At 44.5% G+C, this 19,359-nt stretch overlaps 1 pseudogene; it reads left to right on the forward strand.

Moving 5' to 3' along the window:
• Positions 1-5,662: 5,662 nt before the first annotated feature.
• LOC134376437 (TIP41-like protein) lies at positions 5,663-18,637 on the forward strand (annotated as a pseudogene).
• The last annotated feature ends 722 nt before the right edge of the window (positions 18,638-19,359 follow it).

Below are 19,359 nucleotides of genomic sequence, written 5' to 3' on the forward strand. Positions count from 1 at the left end.
TTTGAATTCTCCTCATACATGCGTACATATATATATGATTTATTATAAGGAATCGGTTCATGTGATTATGGAGGTTTAGAAATCCCATGATCTGCCATCTGTAAGCTGGAGACCCAGGAAAACTGATGGTAGAGTTCGAAGGCCTGAGAGCAGAAACTGATAATATACATCCAAGTCCAAGAAGGCCTGAAAATCAGGAGCCACAGGGCTGGAGAAGGTCAATGCTCTAGCTCAAGCAGTCAGGTGGAGAGAGAATTCAACCTTCCTCCACCTTTTTGTTCTATTCAGGCTCTCAACAGATTGGATGATGGCCACCAGTACTGGGAGGACCATCTGCTTTACTCAGTTCATCAGCCCAGATGCTAATATCCTCCAGGAACATCCTTACAGTCACAACCAGAAATAATGTTAAACCAGAGATCTGGACATCCCATGTCCCAGTCAAGTCGACACATAAAATTGACCATTGCAGGTCCAAACCCCTGTTGAAATTAAGGCCCAGCCAGACCCTTACCACATGCTAACTTCATAAAAACAGCTGATGAAAGCCTGTGGCTTATCCACGAAGGTCTCCCCAAGAGTTCTGCAAATGTGTCCAGAGTAATTCTCACCAGTCATTCTCTCTACACCAGCTGCCATAAAGAGGGGCTTCTATGGAGAGAGGTTAGTGAACGTTAGAGGGCTCGACTGCTGCTAAGCACCAGCAGTCTCTAGCTCCGTGATGAGGGATCAGTACAACTTCTGCCCATTGCTCTCCAAATCCTGCAGGTGGCAGCTGGACACAAGGCTGAGGATCTGAGGAGCCAAGCATTCCAGGCAGTTATGTCCATAAGGCACAGCGATGCTCACAGCTGCTGGATGCAGAGCATGGAGAGGTAGATGAAGGCCTTAGACCTGTGCTATCCAGTACGGGAGTCACTAACCTCATCTGCCATAGACAGTTACACTGAAGTTTATTAAAATTGAATACAATTTAAAATTTAGTTCCTTAGTTGCACTAACCACATTTCAAGGGTTCAACAGCCACAGAAGCTACTGTACTGGACAGCACAGATATGAAACATTTCCATCACCAGAGAGTCCCACGGAAAGCTCACCCTAGACAATGAGCTCCAGCCCATCCCCAAATGCACCACCACCCAGACATCAGAGTCTGAAATGAAACTCACCCCTAGAGAATTCCCATCCAAAAGGCACTAAAGCATGGGTCCCTTGAAGCAGACCTCTCCTAATCTCCTTCCTCTTGAGAAATAATTATTGCTGCTTGAAGCAGGAGGGGACTTGGGGTTTATGGCTTCAGATGAAATTGGGTGTGAAATGGGACAGGCCCTTGTTCTCTCTCTCTCTTTTTTTTTTCCTAGTGAAACATAATTGATTATACATTATCTGTGGGGTACCGCATTGAATATCAATACCCGTGCGCATTATGTGATGCTCAAATCAGGATAATTAGTGTATTCAATATTACGCAATGTGATCAGATTTTGTGGCCTTTTACTAATTTTTCCCTAAGCACCCATCTCCCTCCCCCTTTCCCTCTTCTGGTAACCTCAGTTCTGTTCTCTCTTTTTGAAAGTTCAACGTATTATTGTGATTGTTGTTTCTTTTCCTATCTTTCTTTCTTTGTTTTTATTTGGGGGGTTTCTTTGGGTTGTTTTTTTTTTTTTTTTTTAGCTCTCACTTATGAGTGAAGACACACAGTATTTCTCTTTCTATGCCTGTCTTATTTCATTTAACATAATTTTCTCTAAGTTTATCCATGTTGCTGAAAATGGAAGCATTTCATTCTTTTTTATAGCAGAGTGGTATTCCATTGAGTATATACACCACATTTTCCTTATCCAGTTGTCTGTCGATGGACATTTAGGTTGGTTCCAACTCTTAGCTATTGTAAAAAGGGCTGCGATAAACATGGGAGTACAGGTGTCCCTTGAACATGATAATTTCCATTCCTCTGAATACATCCCCAGCAGTGGGATTGCTGGATCATTTGGCAGTTCTATCTGTAGTTGGAGGAACTTCCATACTGTTTTCCATAATGGCTACACTATGTTACAATCCCACCAACAGTGTAGGAGCATTCCCCTTTCTCCACATCCTTGCCAGTTTTTGTGATTCTCTGTCTTTTGGTAATAGCCAGTCTAACTGGGGTGAGATGATATCTCAATGTAGTTTTGATTTGCATTTTCCCTGATGTTTAGTGATGTTGGGCTTCTTTTTAATGTGTTTGTTGAAGGCTCTGGTTCTTTTGGCTAAAAAAGTGTTTGCAGGTGTAATGAGAGCCCACTGTGGGCCCAGCCCACATGTTCCTCTGGGCCTCAGTGCCTTTGCACACACTATCACCTCTGCCCAGTATGCCCTTGCCTTTGCATCTACCTACCCAATAGTGACACTGTACCAGAGCCATTGGTGCCTGCACATGTGCCTTGGCATCCACTCCTACATTCCCAAGGCCCCAAGCCATGCAAGTGGGGACTCTGCCTGAGGGCTTCATTCTGGCTGTGGAGCACATTTGGCCTTTGCACAGGTGGGCAGTACTGGAGAGTTAAGACCCCCAGAAGCGGCTATCAGCTCTAGCAGATGGGGTGTTGGATAAATAATCCCTTGAGTAAGATCATTCTGAGTCATGTTCTACAAGAGGTATTCAAAAAAGTTCACGGTCAGGTAAAGGGACACAAAAATCAACTACAATGTATATTGAGAAGTTAAAATAAAAAATTAAAATTAAAAAAAGAAATAAATTAACACCCTCCCCAAAAAAGTTCATGGAACTGGGTATTATGAAAAAACTATGCATGGACTGCAAAATTCTTTTACACCAAAATAAGCTCATACTAACTTGTTATAACATATTAGAACAGGATCTAATTTGACGCACTAAGAAGAATAAAACATCAGTTTGAAAAGAGCCCCTATCAAAGCAACATGAATTTTGCTAAATTTGAGGCAACAACAAACATCAAATTGATGGAGAAGCTTGAGTGGAAGAATGATGAAATCATTGATACTTTACGAAAAGTTTATGGGGACAATGTCCCAAGAAATCAGCAGTTTACAAATGGATAACTCATTTTAGGAAGGGACGAAACAATGTTGAAGATGAAGCATCCAGCGGCAGACCATCTACATCAATTCGAGAGAAAAAAATTAATCTTTTTGGTGCCCTAATTGAAAAGGACAGACGATTAACAGCAGAAACAGTAGCCAGCACCATAGACTTCCCAACTGGCTCAGCATACATAATTCTGACTGAAAAACCAAAGTTGAGCAAATTTTCTGCTTGATGGGTGTCAAAACTGTTGTGCCCAGATCAGCTGCAGACAAGAGCAGAGCTTTCAATGGAAATTGTAAATGAGTGGGATCAAGATCCTGAAGCATTTCTAAGAAGAACTGTAGCAGGAGATGAAACGTGGCTTTACCAGTACAGTCCTGAAGACAAAGCACAATCAAAGCCATGGCTACCAGAGGTGGAAGTGGTCCAGTCAAAGCAAAAGCAAGAACACTCAAGAGCAAAGGGCAGGGCAACAGTTTTTTGGGATGCTCAGGGCATTTTGTTTGTTGACTTTCTGGAGGGCCAAAGAATGATAACATCTGCTTATTATGTGTGGTTTTAGAAAGTAGCCAAAGCTTTAGCAGAAAAACATCCTGGAAAACTTCACCAGAGAGTCCTTCTCCACCATGACAGTGCTCCTGCTCATTCCTCTCATCAAACAAGGACAATTTTGTAAGAGTTTCAATGGGAAATCATTAGGTATCCACCTTACAGTCCTGATTTGGCTCCTTCTGACTTCTTTTTGTTTCCTAATCTTCAAAAATCTTTGTAAGGGTACCCATTTTTCTTCAGTTAATAATGTAAAAAAGACTGTATGGACATGGTTAAATCCCCAGGACCCACAGTTCTTTAAGGATGGACTATATGGCTCGTATTATGGCTCTCAAAAGTGTCTTGAACTTGATGGAGCTTATGCTGAGAAATATAATTTATATTTTTTTATTTTTATCTTTTAATTTCATTTCCCCACAAACTTTTTGAAGTCTCCTCATATATTTTCTGTGACATTCCCGCAGGGGATTGAGCTTTGGTGGCCCTTGAGGGCAGCTGTTCTAAGGCATCCTTCACTGGCCTTTTTGGCTTCTCTCACTTACTCCCCTTGTTGGTTTATGTTTAGGCACCTCCCAAATCAATGACTTGCATTTGAATTCTTAAGAGTCTTTTCCTGGGGTAACCTAAGCCAAGACAAGGACCTATTGTGTGTCAGACACAGTGAGTGGTAAGCACAGAGGAAAAGACATTTTTTAAAAACAAACTGGGGTGAGGAGATGGTTTCTAGGGGGAAGAGGGTGATAGTTAAGCCAAGTGCTTATGGAGGAGGGAGGGACGGGAGCTCTGGACAGAAGCAGTCCTGTAGACAGTGAATTGGGAGCCATAGACATCTTTCAGGCTGGGACTAATGGGATTAGACTGATTTTTCATGAAGACCACCCTGGCAGTGATGTGGGGAATGATGCAGGGGCTGAGGATAAAAGCTGGGTGCCCACCAGGAGGCTGGTGCAGGAATGCTGATAAAGAAAGATGAAGCTCCAGGTGGGTAGGCTCTGGCACTGGGGATGGGCAGAAGATGAAGGATTAGAGGAGGGCTGGTGGAGGAGAGTCACCAGGACCTGGGGATCACCTAGCCCCAGACGCTGAGGGAGACGAAGGCCGATCCCCAGGCTTCTGTCTTAGGAAACTCGGTGGATGGTGCTGTAGTTCCCTGAAACACAAAACACCAGGAGGAGGAGTGGGTTTGAGGGAAAGATGATGGCTTTAATTTTGAACATGATTTGGGGGTGCTTGTAGGCCACTGATTCTCAAACTGTGGTCCCCAGACCAATAGCATTATTTGGAACTTGTTAGAAATGCACATTTTCAGGACCCACTGACTCAGGAACTTTGTGGGTGTGCCCAGCAACCTGGGTTTTACTATACCCTCTAGCCCTTGAGGTAGAGGCTTACTCGTAAGTGTTTAACAACTGGCTCTCCAGAGGGAGGGAGGGAGCCCTGATCTGCAGTGTTTGCCAATGCCTGCAGTGTAAATAATCCCACTATAGTGATTTCAAACTACCAATCCGACATCACTAAACATCCCAACAGGGAGCTGGGAAGAGATGTACACAATTGTTTCTTGCTGGCAGTGTGAACTACGTCCAAGTGATTCTGATTCACACCTTTGGCCCCAGAATCACTGCTATGAGCCAACTGCATGAACTTGCCTAGTAAAGCAGGTAGATGGATGGGTCTAAAGCTCGAGACAGAGAAGTGGAATACAGAAAAGATCTGGGAGTATAGATACAAGCACTTACCAGGTAAATACAGGGGTGCAAAAAAAGAATAATAATTGGTCCCTGCCCCCAAGGAATATGCGGTCACCTGGGGAGAAAGATATACAAACAATAACAGCAGAGGGAATAACAGCAAGTCACAGAAAGAATGCTGGAGGTACAGAGAAGGGGGTAGTCACCTCAACCTGGAAAGGTCAGAGAAGCTTCTTGAAGGAGATGGCAGGAGCAGGGTCTTTAAGCACAGGGAGGGAATTAGGCAGGGAGGGGAGTGGGAGGCCAGTGTCCTAGGCGAAGGAAGGCAGAGTGGAGGAAAGAACGAGGTACGGATGAGTACGCCGCCATGCGATGTACATGGCGCAGTGCTGGAAGGTGAGGCCAGAGCAGCCACGGAAGGAGGGTCTTGGGCGCAGGGCTGAGGGGTCCAAACTTCATTTTGAAACATATGAGGACTCACTGAAGAATGTGAAGCAGTAGAGAGTCATAATCGTATTAAAAGGTCATGTTCTCTCCATCACATCCTATTCACACCGCTATTTTTTTTTTTTTTTCTGTTTCTCAGACATATGGAGCTATCTCCCACCTTTATGTTTATAAAGCGCCTTTTTGTTTGCACCCGCACTGCTGGAACTTTCTGATGTCGGTTCTCCCTGAGGAGACTTCTTATCCTTAGAGGGGCCCTCGCTCGCCGTGATGTGATTTGAAACAGGCTTTCTCAGTCTTCTCCTTCACAGCACCCTGCCCATCTCTTGCTATAGATGGCACTAACCCCTAGCAATAATGATCTTATTTATTTCTACGGCAGAGGTAAAAAGTCATGCATTTTGACTCACATGTGCAAAAGGAAAAACCACCTTTATTCCCCATGACAGAATTCAACTTTTTTCTTGAGCATCTCTTCTGATTTTCTTCCAGTTCAGGATCCTTGGTCCCTTTTCGTAGGTGTATTTTCAGATAAACTTAGATATTGCCTCATTCACTGTCCAGTTCAGAGTGTGGTTGCTTTAAGAAAATTATTCAGTTATTCAGGATTTCTTCCCCTTTCCCTTCTCCTGTCTTTCTTTTCAACTGACATTGGGGCACAAGGGTAAAGCTGGCACATCAGAGAGGTTGGGAGCAGGACTGGAGAGGGAGAAGGGAGCAGGGGGAGTTTCTCGATGCTACCCTTTAGACCTTGCTGGACTCGTCTGCAGTGAGGTGGGTCTGGGCTTCCCAGGGAAGAACCCTACTCTGCTCCTGACAACTGTGCACTATGCCATCGCCTTGTCCACACTCCTGGCCTCTTCTTTCTCTATGACTGCTTTCTATTTCTTCCTGTCTAGAAGGACCCTCCCCCCCCCCATATACCACATTTTTCTTCCCTTTTCCATGAAATTCTTTGTTCTGGGCAGTATCTTCCTTTCCTTCCCTGGGCAGTCAGCTTCACAACCTAGCCTTCACAGTGAATTAAGAGGGTAGGAAAAGGCAAATTACTGAGAGAGAAAATACATCCAACGCATTTCAAAACCTTTTGTCTGGTTACATCTACCTGTGTTGGAATGCTGGTCAGAACTGACTCTGTCCTCATGGCCCTCAGGGCTCTGTCTTCAATAGTTACAATGTTTCCTCTGCACAGGTTGCTTAGCAACTGAGGAAGGAAAAGTAACAGAATGCTATGCTTGTGTAAGATAAGGGTAATGACACCAGCAACCCCAAAGAAAAGCAACAGGGAAGCTGCAAGGCACCTGGGAATCTTTCACTTCTGCAGCCTTTCTCTCTTTGGCACAGCTTCACTTTTGTCCCTAAGTCCCTTATAAGCTTCAACTCCTTACCACCAGGATTGCAGAGAAAGCAGCTGCATAGCACCAGGATTGATAGTCCACCCAATTCATTCCTAAGTAAGCACCCATCAATAATAATAATAATAATAATAATAATAAAAAATTCCTTTAAAACTGTATGGAGTTGCCTGCTTCATTCTTTGGTCTTAGGATAACATCTCAGTTTGGTGGGCATTATGCTGTTAGCTCACACTTAAACTGTTTAGTCGCTGTTTCCATCACTAAAATAGAAACTTTTTGAGGGCTGGAACCATGTCTTGTTCACAACTGTATTTTTCTCACCTAGAAGAGTGCCTCATACAAAGCAAGTGCTCCATAAACATTCTTGAATAAATGAATAAAGGTATAAAGTGATCAAATTTGTATTTGAGTGTGGCTAATTGATTTTTTTTTAAAAGTTGAATTTGGAGATGTGGAGGTGAGGGCTTACACTAAGATTGTAGAATAAGGGGATGGAGAGATAGGAAAGAAGAGAGTTTCACTAAGAAGAATTGAGGCACAGACAGCAAAAGAAAAAATAGGCAAATTGGACTTACTCTAAATTAAAAGCTTTCATGCATCAAAGAATGCTATCAACAGAGTAAATGGGCAACCCACAGAATGAGAAAAAATATTTCCAGACCACAAATCTGATACAGAATTAATATCCAGAATAAATAAAGAATTCCTAAAACTCAACAACAACAAAAAATCCAACCCAATTCAAAAATGAGCAAAGAACTTAAACAGACATTTCTCCAAAGTGAATATACTTTGTGTATGGCTTATTTCACTTTCTTTCATTGTGGCAAAATATATATAACATAAAATTTACCGTCTTAACCATTTGTAAGGGTACAGTTCAGAGAAATTAAGTGCATTTAAGTTGTGCAACCATTCACTATTCAGCTTCAGAACTTTTTCATCATCCCGTGCTGAAGCTCTGTACCCACTAAACAATAACTTTCCATTCCCAGGAAGAACACTACTCCGCTGCTGACATTATGCCATTGCCTTGTCCAGACTCCCAGCCTCTTCTTTCTCCCTGAACTGCTTTCTATTTCTTCTTCCAGACTAGAAGGAACCCCCCCTTATATCATTTTCATGTGCTAATGAGCACATGAAAATATTGCCCAATGTCAACGAACCATCAGAGAAATGCAAATTAAAACCACAATGAGGTGCTACTTTACACCCATTAGGATGGCTAATATAAAAACAACAACTAAAAACAACAAGTGCTGGCGAGGACATGGAGAAATTGGAACCCTTGTGTATGGCTGGTGGAAATGTAAAATGGTGCAGTTTCTTGGAAAACAGAACGGCAGGTCCTCAAAAAATTAAATGTATAATTGCCATTTAATACAGCAATTCCACTTTTAGAATTGTTTCTGAAAGAATTAAAAGCAGGGGTTAAAACAGATAGGTGTATACTGTATTCCCAGCACCATTATTCACAATAGCCAAAAGGTGGAAACAATCCAAGTGTCCATCGACAGATGAATGGATAAACAAAATGTAGCATATACATACAATGGAATACAATTTAACCTTAAAAAGAAATGAAATTCTGGCACATGCTACAACATGGATGAATCTTGAAGACGTTATGCTAAGTGAAATAAGCCAGACAGAAAAGAACAGATATTGTATAATAACACTTATATAAGGTTCATAGAATAGGCAAATTCGTAGAAACAAAGTAGAATGGAGGTTACCAGGAGCTGGGGGAAGAGGAGAATGGGGATTAATTGTTTAATGGGTACAGAGCTTCAGCATGGGATGATAAAAAAGTTCTGAAGATAAATAGTGGTATGGTTGCACAACAATTTAAATGCATTTAATGCCACTGAACCATACACTTATAAGTGGTTAAGATAGCAAATTTTATGTTATATATATTTTACTACAATAAGAGAAAGAAAGAAAAGAAAGAATCAAGAGGGCTGTTGATCCATTGCTTGTGGGGTGAAGGAGTTGGAAAAGCCTAGAATGAGCTGCATATTTTTGGCTTGAGTGACTGGACAGGAGATGGAGTCATTCACTAAGAAAAGAATTTCAAAGGGAAATTCAGGTGTGGGGGTTAAAGATGAGGCATTCTGTTTTGGACAGGCTGAGTCTGAGGACCCCTCATGCAGTGATGTCTGGAAGGCAGCTGACGCTCTGAGGACACGTGGACTGAGAAGTTGTCTACCTCCAGGGGGAGGTCGCAGCCGTGGGAATAAGGAGATAGTGGACTGAAAATGAATAAAGTGAGAAGAAACTGTGGCCAAGGACAGAACCCTGGAGAACACCAGGATCTTCTCACCCCATCCCTCACCCTGCGTCTGCCGGAAAGATCTCTCCCATCCATCAAGACTCACAGCCTCAGCTCTCAAGTCAGGTTCTCTAGGAAGCCTCTTTGCTCTCACCCAGCAGAGCAGAGCATTCTCTCCTTTGGGTTCCCACAATGTCATCTTTTCACTTTGGCTGTAGCCCCTGTCACATCACTGTAATAATGTGCTCACATGTATGTCTATCCATCTCCTCCAACTCCCAGAGGTCAGGGCTGGGTTCTGATCATCTTTAAATCCCTGGTGCCTGGCACAGTGCTCAGTAAAGGATTGCTGGGTGAATGAATGACTGAAGGAGCATTTTCTCTGAGGATTGCAACATAATCTGCATTTCCCATCCTTTTGAAAGGACATTTTGCTGCCTGGGAGTATACTGTTTCTGGAAGAAGTGGTTTGGCCAGCAAAGTGAGAATGACCTGCCTGAGGAATAAGGCCCGATCCTCATGGTCTTTCAAAGTCCTCTGTGCGGAATGCCCATCCATTTCTCCACTGGCTATTGAAATCCTAGCTTTCCTTCAAGATTTGCCTTTCTTTCCTGATCACCTCCCAATTCCTTGGATGTAATTGCTCTGACTCTCTTAGCGCCTCATCTGATCTCTTTTGTGACATTTTAATCACATTCTATCTTCTCTGTATTTTATATACTTACATCATCTCTTCTACTGGACTTCAAGCTTGTTATGGACATTCTACTTGCCATAGCAACACAGTAGATGGTAGGTGCTCAGTAATATTTATAGAATCATGAATGAATTTCCTTTTTATGAGCAGTGCCTGGCCTTTCAGATAGATAGACAGGGGAAAATTTACTGAAATCAGTGATAAAATGTCTTTGCATCAGTTAGCTATCACTGTGTAACAAACTACCCCAAAACTCAGTGGCTTAAACAACAGTGATTTATTATTATCTTACCTTTCTTTGGTTGACAAGGAGTAGGCTGATCAAGGCTGGGCTTGAATGGGGGTCAGAGTTCTGCTGATTTCACCAGGGTCACTTCTGCACTTGGAGGTTGGTTGGGGGCTCTTCTCCAGGCTGGGCTTGACCAGGGAACCTTAGTTGGGGGCATCTCTGCTCTACATATCTCTCATTTTCTTTCTGAACCAGTGAGCTAGCCCAAAATATTCTTCTAATGCAATGGCAGAGGTGCTACAGAACAGCCCAATCATGGGAGCACTTTTAAAGACCCTGCTGTGTCACATATCTGCTAAGACCCCATTTCCCAGAGGCAGATAATTCCAATTTGCCCTCCCCAGTGGGAGAGCACTGCAAAGTCAAATGGCAAAGGGCATGGATACAGGGAGAAGTAAAGACTAGGGGTCATTAACACAATCTACCACAGCCTTCTTCCAAGTTTTGCCTTAAGTGGACCAGAAAACAGGGTATTTGCTTTGTGTTCTCTGTCCACTCCACAGCTCTGAAAGGATTTGCCACTTTGGGTTGAACTTTTGGGGTGTCACTTTCTCAGTTAACTTAGTGCCTTGTATATCCCTCTGTCATGTTCCACATAGCTCTACGGCTGGTTATTTCTGTGTCTATCTCCTCCATTACACAGGGAGCTCCTGTCTCATTCATTTAGGTCCCAAAGTGCAGGCCAGCAAATATTTCTTGAGTGGTGTTGAATGATGGCACATCCCTGGCCACCATGAGCTCTCATTTCTCTGACTTCTTCTGCACATTCTTTTGACCCTATATGTCATCTTCTGGGTATTGCTAGTTAATCTCGTATGTTTAAAATTCATCATTATAAAGTTACATGGCAGACTTTTTTCTGACCTATCAGACCCTACAAAGTAGTCACCTCAAAAGACTATATGCACTTTTATATACTCTTTTCCCACTCTGAGTTCTGAAGGAAGTTTCAGGAGCTCCTGCAGCAATGCCATCATATTCATTTGAATACTCTTAAGGGTGACATATCTTTGCCCTGTTAAGGTGGATGAAAGTTTTGGAAACAGCTAACGTTCATTTGGATCCAAAGCTGATGACTAAGGTGAGTGATCAAGCTGGGTCATTCTGGGGACAAAAATGAAATGTGGTCAGGAAGAACTAAGCCTGAGATTCTTACATAGCTTAAAGCTGTCCCCAGGACAGCCCACAGGAGCCCCCGATGGAAGCAAAGACAATGTTTTGTGAGCACGTCTACCTCCCAAGGCGACTGCTTTGAAGGGGCCCATATGCCATTGGATGAGAACGTTCCGATCTCATTTACTTTAGCTGTTCTTATTCTTTTGAATCTTTTGAGAATCTGATGAAAGCTCTGACTTGCTCTCCAGAAAAATGCCTCATGAGCTCATATTTTGCACATAATTCCAGGGGGCCCGTGGACCTCCTTGAAGCTAGTCCAAGGATCCCACATTATGAACCTCTGTTTGGAACCAGCACACAAACAACAACATGTAAGGCATTTGAGAGCAACAAGTATGGTTTTCTCAGTTTCTGCCCACACCCCACCACCACGAGCCCAGCCCAGGGCTACGACCTAAGAGATTCTCCAAAAATAGCATGTGAACTACTTGTACGATCTTCTTCCCTCTGAGATTAACTCTGTGGGCGAGATCGCTGCGGCTAGCTCCTCCCCTCAGCCCCCCTCTCAGCCTGACAGTGCAGTCTGTGTGTAGTGTGCCTTCTCAGAACAGCTACATTTCAACCTCCACAAGGTTCTTGCTTGGGAAGAAGCAGGGAAGAGCCCTGTGATTCCAATTAGACTGAGAGGACCAGGCCAGGAATGATCTTTACTTTGGGCACAGAAGGACCAGACCAGAGCAGCTCCAGGGTCCTGGGTGCTTCTCCATCTGGCACCTGGTCCCTCTCCCTGCCAGTTTGTTGGCTCTGGGCAGCCATCAAGGGCACAGGGATGGGAAACAGCTGGCCATGAGGCCTCACAGCCACAAGAGGGACCCATTTGTTCTGTAAGGACAGGGAGTCTGGCTGCAAGCCTGTCTCCCGCCTTCATCCCTCCAACACCCACGCAGATTCTCCGATCATGGTGGTGGGTGCTGACTGTGGAGGGGTTAATGGGGTTCTCCCCTAGCCACCTGCCTCTGCTCAGGCAGAAGCAGTGGGCATAAGGCCCAGGACACCCCCAGGGCCCAGTGTGGCCAGCCCCAATGCCTCTGAGCCCTCAAACCTTTGTTACAAGATTTGCTTCACCCCCTCTTAACTTTTCTTTATGGCAAGAGCAACCCAAGTTCAAAGGGGAAAATGAGAAAATGCAGTTTGGCAAAGGACACCTGTAACCACTCTTCTCCAAGACAACCCCTGTCATCATGATAGGGGTATGTCCCACCATGGATACTCACGGACTATGCTCCTCAGGAGGTTAGTAAGCAACTGGGGGGCCTTCCAGGGAGAATGGGATGCATTGCTGTTGACAGGCAGTTTGTGGAGAGCCAGGGAGACAGTTCCAGGGTTAGGAGCCACAGTTACCTGGAGAGAGCAGCAAGTGGACTGGGAAGTGTGAGGCAGGAAGCTAATACACACTGAGCTACTCGGCACCTGCACTGTGTTTATAGGCGTTGGCTCTTTTATTTAACACAACCATGCAACTGGCTGCTATCATTCCTGCTTTACAGCTCAGGAAACTGAGACTCGATGGGATAAAATGACTTCCCAGGGTGATAAGATCTGAAGCCAGGACTGTCTTTCTTCAGAAGCTGATGCCTTTGCAATGCTCTCAGGGCCACTCAGGAGAAAGGTCTGCTGTCAGACTTGGAGAATGCAGCCCTACGCTAACCACCCCCAGTCCCGCACTCCCCATCTGTACCTATAGCAACCACACACATCCCAGAGTTTTCAGGATGCCCCTAGAGCGCTCATGTGGTCAGCCCTCAAGTCCTGATTTCACAGCCCCTACCCCTACAGCAGCCCTCAGGAGGCCTGGGTGGAGGGTGTGGGGGCAGGAGGGCAAGGTCCTCATCAGATACTGCAGAGAGGTGTCCAGCCCTCATCAGCAGGTCTCCACACCCCTGCCTCCCTCAGTGGCTCTGGAGAATGAGCCAATAGAGACTCTGATCATCTTCTCTGGAAAGGGGTCCCCTGCTGCCCTTCCTTGGGGGTGCAGATGGCTCTGAGAACAGGCACACCCCCCCCTCTGTTCCTACCTCCCTTTCTTAGGACACCTCTTCCCAGATTCAGCCTTGGGAAAAGGGAGAGGCCCCGCTTGGTTGCCAGGGCAACGGCTCCTTGGGTCTGCTGCAGGAGTTTAGTGCCAGGCCCCTCAGTTCCTGGACCCTGCTCTCCCCTCCACTGTTGAGCCAGTGGAGCCAGCCGGGCCCCATTCTACTCCTCAGGGCCTCTTTGTCACCTCGGAATGCACAGGAGGGGGAGACAGGCTGACTGGTCACCATGCCAACGTCACACTGCCCACATCCCTGAGGTGGAGGAAAATGACTCGGAGCTGTAGGCATTCAACAGTCTAGGGAGCAATTGGTCTGTCCCTTGGGTCATCTGCCCAAGGGATCCTGCTGCTAGTCCTGCCACAAGCCTCAATGTCCACTGTGGGAGAGGATTTTCTTAGCTCTCTGGTTTTTCATCCAGTTTGCTCCATTTTTGCTCAGTTAAACAAAGCTCAAGGCTTAGGATTTCTCTTTCCCATCCTGAATTTTCAGCCAGCAGGCAGGTCACTGGCCATGGAGAAGAGAGCCAGGCTATGCCCCACCTAAGTTGGGGTGATAGTCCCTCATCCGTTCATTCATTCACTCACTCTCTCATTCATTCAACAGCTTTCACTGAAGGGACCTAGGGCCATCCTGCAAGTTAAGTGTTATTAAAACCACTTTACACATGGGGAAACTCTTTCCCAAAAAGGCAAATGGCCCAAGGCACCCCAGATACTGAGTGTCACAGGCAGGATTCAATCTCAGATCTACCTGGTTCTAATATCACTGCTTTAAAGTCAGAAGAGATGACATTCTCCCCACCACTGACAGTATCTTGACTACTGCTGTGCACAACAATAGATTGATTATTGAACAAAAATAAAGCCATTACAAGGAAATTAAGGTCAGGGAGTCTTGCACATAGTAGCTGCTTACTAAATATTGCAATGAATGAATGCATATATGTTCAGTGTAACTACTAGGATTATTAGAGCAACAACCTGAAAGATACCCATTCATTCATTCATTCATTTGTACAGTCAGTAAATAAGTAACAGGACTTCTGTGTGCCAGGCACTGTGCTGGGCACTGGGGACATAAGAACACAAGGCAGCTATCTGGTTCCACGTCTGGTGAGAGAGGCAGACAGGTAAACTGCCCGTTACCATGTGGTGGGCTGAGACTACAGTGGGGAAGTCCAGGCACTGGGGAGGCCATTTCTCAATGTGGGGTCCATGACTGACTCAAAGTCAGAGGCTCTCTGGCTCACCTGACGGCTTCTCTCTTGTTCTGAAACACTGAGTCACAGACAATCTGAGCTGAAACAGATCAGACAATTCTTCTTGTTCAGTTTTTCCTGCTGTGGTAGTGTCATGTACCACCATCACCATTTTTGCCATATTTTTCTTTACTCACTTACTAAGCTCTAAAAGATGTGTATAAGATGGAAACTTTAAGTCACTACCAGAAATGGAAGACCAACTTCACACATCAAATACATTCATCATCAACAAAGCAATCGTATGAAATTCTAGGGAGACAGTGTTGCTGAGGTGGACCTTGATTCTAAGATGCACCCTCTTTATTTAAAAGAGAAATTAGCAAGTGTAAGTGAGGGGTTAGAAACATAAGAGGGATCTTCAAAAAGTTCATAAAAGGATTTGTATTATCTTTAATTCCATTTTTCCATGCATTTTTTGAAGTACCCTCATATGGCCACCAATCAATTCTTCCTCTTTGAAAAGTAAGGAACTGATCTTAGTAAGGGGTTTAATGTCATGTAGGGGGTGGCATGCCGTGATCCACCTAACATTACATCAGGAGCCACTTGGTCTGGGGCCCACACTTGGAAGAACACTGATGGCTCCTGGCCCCTCCCTGCACAGGTCTCTGTGTCCCCATGGAGGGGCTGCATGGACTAAAGGACAGGTCAGAGCCTCTGGATGACCTCTCTGTACAGTCCTCTGTGTGGTCCACTATCCCTTCCACTGATCCCTTAAAAATAATAATCTGTTGGGGGTCCACCATCACATCCCCTCTCTCCACCCCATGTGCCATCTCCAGATCAGCGCTGTTGATCTCTGCCCTCCTGTGATTCTGCCCAGTCAGCTGGGTCTCCCCCTCAAGAGGGGAGTACCCGAGGGCAGAGATTCCCCAGCCCTGCCTTTGTACAATGCTCAACAGGGCCTCAGCCACTGCAGTGACTCACTGGCCTTCTCCTGGGTTCTGTGGCTGGTTGGCTTTTGGCATTTTCCCTTCTAAACACATTATAAGAGAAAAAACAAGCAAGATAGGATTATGCACAGAGGGAGTAAGATTTGAGTCTCCAAATCCTGCCCCCTCCCATCCTCCCCCACATCCCTGTTGCTAGTGCCTGAGAGTCCACTATCAGTGCTCGTTCCTTTGCATTGAAGTATCTTCCAGCTAAAATAAAACACAATTTAAGAAGGAATTTTCTTATCATGCATTCTGATTTCATTTATATGAAATGTCCAAAATAGGCAAATATAGAGAGACAGAAAGTAGATTAGTAGTTTTGGGGGGTCAGGGGTGATGGTTGAAGGATATGGGAGGTTTTTTGTTTGTTTGAGGTGATGAAAATGTTCTATAATTGATTATAGTGCTGGTTGAATATACTAAAAACCATTGAGTTATGCAATTTGAATGGGTGAATTATATGGTATGTGAATTATATCTTGATAAAGCTGTTACCAAGAGAGAGGGAGGGAGGGAGAACAGAAGGAGGAGGAGGAGGAGGAAGGAAACAGAGGGAAGGAGGGGAGGGACCGTCATCAACCCTGTGATGGAAGATGCCACAGTCAGTGCTATTCCTTCCTGTCCCCTTGTTACCATATTACTATCAGGGCTGTCCCTCTCTCTGTCACCCCCATCAGCCCACCTTCTACTCCTTCTACCAATCTCTTGAAGAGTAAACAGAACTAACACTGAGTGCTGACCATGTGCCTGGCACTGAACTAAACGCTCTTCCAAGGGATTACCTTGGTGACTTGCTCACAAAGATCACTAACAGAGGTCACCCTTTGCCCCAGAAGGTTAGACGGATTGGGGTATTTCTTGGCTCCTATAGCTACCTCCAGGCCCTTCTGCCAGCGTGTCCTCTTTATAAAACCAGATCATGCACTGATTTCACCACCCAACCACTGTCCCATCCTTCCTCTGTGTTATCTACCAGCTCCCACAATCCCCTCCAAACTCAGACTTCCTCCAGACTGTGCACACCCAGCTCATTCGTGGGGCCCATCCCCACACTTTGCCACACTCTCAGCTGCAAAGATCTCCACATCAGGCTAAGGACTTATGAGCTCGCAGTTCTCAGACCACCTCAGCTGGAACTTATGCTTCATGCACGCCGCACTTCAGCCAGACAGAAGTAAGGCCACACCTGGGCCTTGTCATGGACCTCAGGCTCCAGACATCCCTCCCCTACACAATGACCTTGTCTTTCATGTCCATTGTCCACCCACTCCGTTTGAACTCCCAGACCACCCACCAGTATCACTCCTTTACTTCCTATTTGAAGTCAGGCCCCCTCTGAGAACTGGATCCTTCTCCACCATTACTTGCCATCCTCTTGGCATCTGCCATCTCTTCCACTCCGTTAGGCTGACTTCTCAGCCTACAGATATCTCTATTCTAAAAGTCCTTCACGAATCGTGCTATCTCCTAACTCTGTTTCTCTTTACCACCAAACTTCATGCTACAGTTCTGTTCTCACTCTCTTCACAGAGCAGTTTCTGTCCTAATTTATTATCTATGGTCACATGGAATAAAGATTTTTTTTAATTCAAAAAAAGGCTTTGGCAGAACAAATGGCAAGAGTCATAGCCCAGTTCAATAGTAATGAGGAACCTAAGGACTGTGACGTAGTCTGGCTGCTTCTGCCTGTCTGAAGAGTTTAAAGTAGTATGATAACAAGCTCAGGGCTTTAAATTCTTAGCTCAAGATACACTCAGAGAACCAGGGACTTCATAACCATCTTAAAAGAACATTGCCTTAAAACAATATCTTTTCTCTTAGAGCTAGTGAGCTGATGTTACCAAAACATCAGGTATAGATTCTTATCCTATAGGTTGCTGATTTACAGCATAGATTGAATTCAAAGCCTCACCAGATTTCTTATATGAAAGTTAGGACAATGATTAGGAAAGACCACTCCCAAAGATTAGAGTGGTGATATATAGGGTCAGAGGGAGGTAGCAGAACTGGTGTTCCCCGCCACCACTGCTGCTCCAGCCTGTTTCATGTAGCACGCACGGGCCCCTCCTCAACCGTGATCATCCATGGCTTCCAGAGCAGCCACCAGGACTTCTCCTGTGGACCCTGGAAGCTGACAGCATCCAAGACCCACATCATGAAGTCGGCGGATGTGGAGAAGTCAGCTGATGAACTGCATGTGCCTTCGCTCCCTGAAATGATGTCTGGAGACAACGTTGTAAGAATCCAGTGTGGCTCTAGCTTTGGGATTGAGTTCAATGCTACACATGTGTTAAGATGTATGAACAACTACCAAGGAATTCTTAAAGCAGCCTGTGCTGAAGAGTGGCAGGAAAGCAGGATGAAGGTTATTAAAAACATATCATTAGACCTAAACAACAGCTTATTGGGAAATATTACTTGGAAAATCTCTTAAGTTAAAGGCTGTACCAACAACAGATCACATAGATACATAAAAATTGAAAGCCAGAGAATGGATTAAGTTTTCTGAAGAAGTTCTCCTGTTTGAGGGTGAACTTCATCATCATGAAATTCAAGCCTGAGTGTGAAAATGAAAGTAATATCTTCTAGCTTTTTCCTGCTGTTGTGGTTTTTCCTGAGAATTGATGGGGTGCTGATGAGAATGAACGACACGAGACTTCACCATGAGGCTGACAAGACCTACACGTTGCAAGAATATTCATCATGAGACAGGAAAATTGCTCGTTTCGTGCATGTTTCACCTTTCCTCTTCGTGGAACGTAATACAATATCACAGGATTACCAATAAAGGAAGCAGTTTGTGAGAAGCTAATATTTCCGGAAACAATTGATTCTAACCCTGCAGACTCACAAGAAGGTATACCTGTGTAACAGAATGTGATACAACTCACTGTGGAGTTAGACTGGACACCTTGGCTATTTGTAGGACAATTAATTGCCTTACATGCAGAAATCCTGTAGCCTTAAAGGAAAAAATAAAAATATAAGATTGTTGCAGGCAGGTTCCACTCAAGAATAAATAAATAAATAAGAATAGTGATATTTAGATCTCAGTCAAATCTGAAGACTCTTAACCCTTAACTCCACCAAACTCTCACCAGTAGAAACAACCCCTTCTACCCTACCTAAGGTCCTGCTTGAAGACTCTGTGACCATTCTCTGCCTGCATTGCCTCACACATCCTCCAGACCATGGCTAAAGACAATCCCTGTGTGCCCAGGAAACCAATTATATAATTGTACTTAGAAGATGCTTACATGCCAAAATACGCAAATGTATATATATCAACGAAAACCGGGAGAACAGATATAGGAAAATGTTCTAACCATGGTAGAGTAGGGAGAAAAGAACACAATTTTAAATCTGGATGAATTTATCAGTGTGGGTGTGCTGATATGTAAGCTCAAGGATCTAATAAAATTTTTATTGTTACTTCAGTTGGTAAACTGCAGCACGGACCCAGTGATGGTCAAACAAAACTGAGATACCAAAATATTCCTAAGTATAATGTAGGAGAAATCTGAAGACTTAGGGAGCTAGAGATGTTGAATTTATCACATGTGATGGGTTTATCCATGCTTTAACTACATCCC

This window comes from Cynocephalus volans, chromosome 4, assembly GCF_027409185.1.
Source record: "Cynocephalus volans isolate mCynVol1 chromosome 4, mCynVol1.pri, whole genome shotgun sequence".
Classification (NCBI taxonomy): Eukaryota; Metazoa; Chordata; class Mammalia; order Dermoptera; family Cynocephalidae; genus Cynocephalus; species Cynocephalus volans.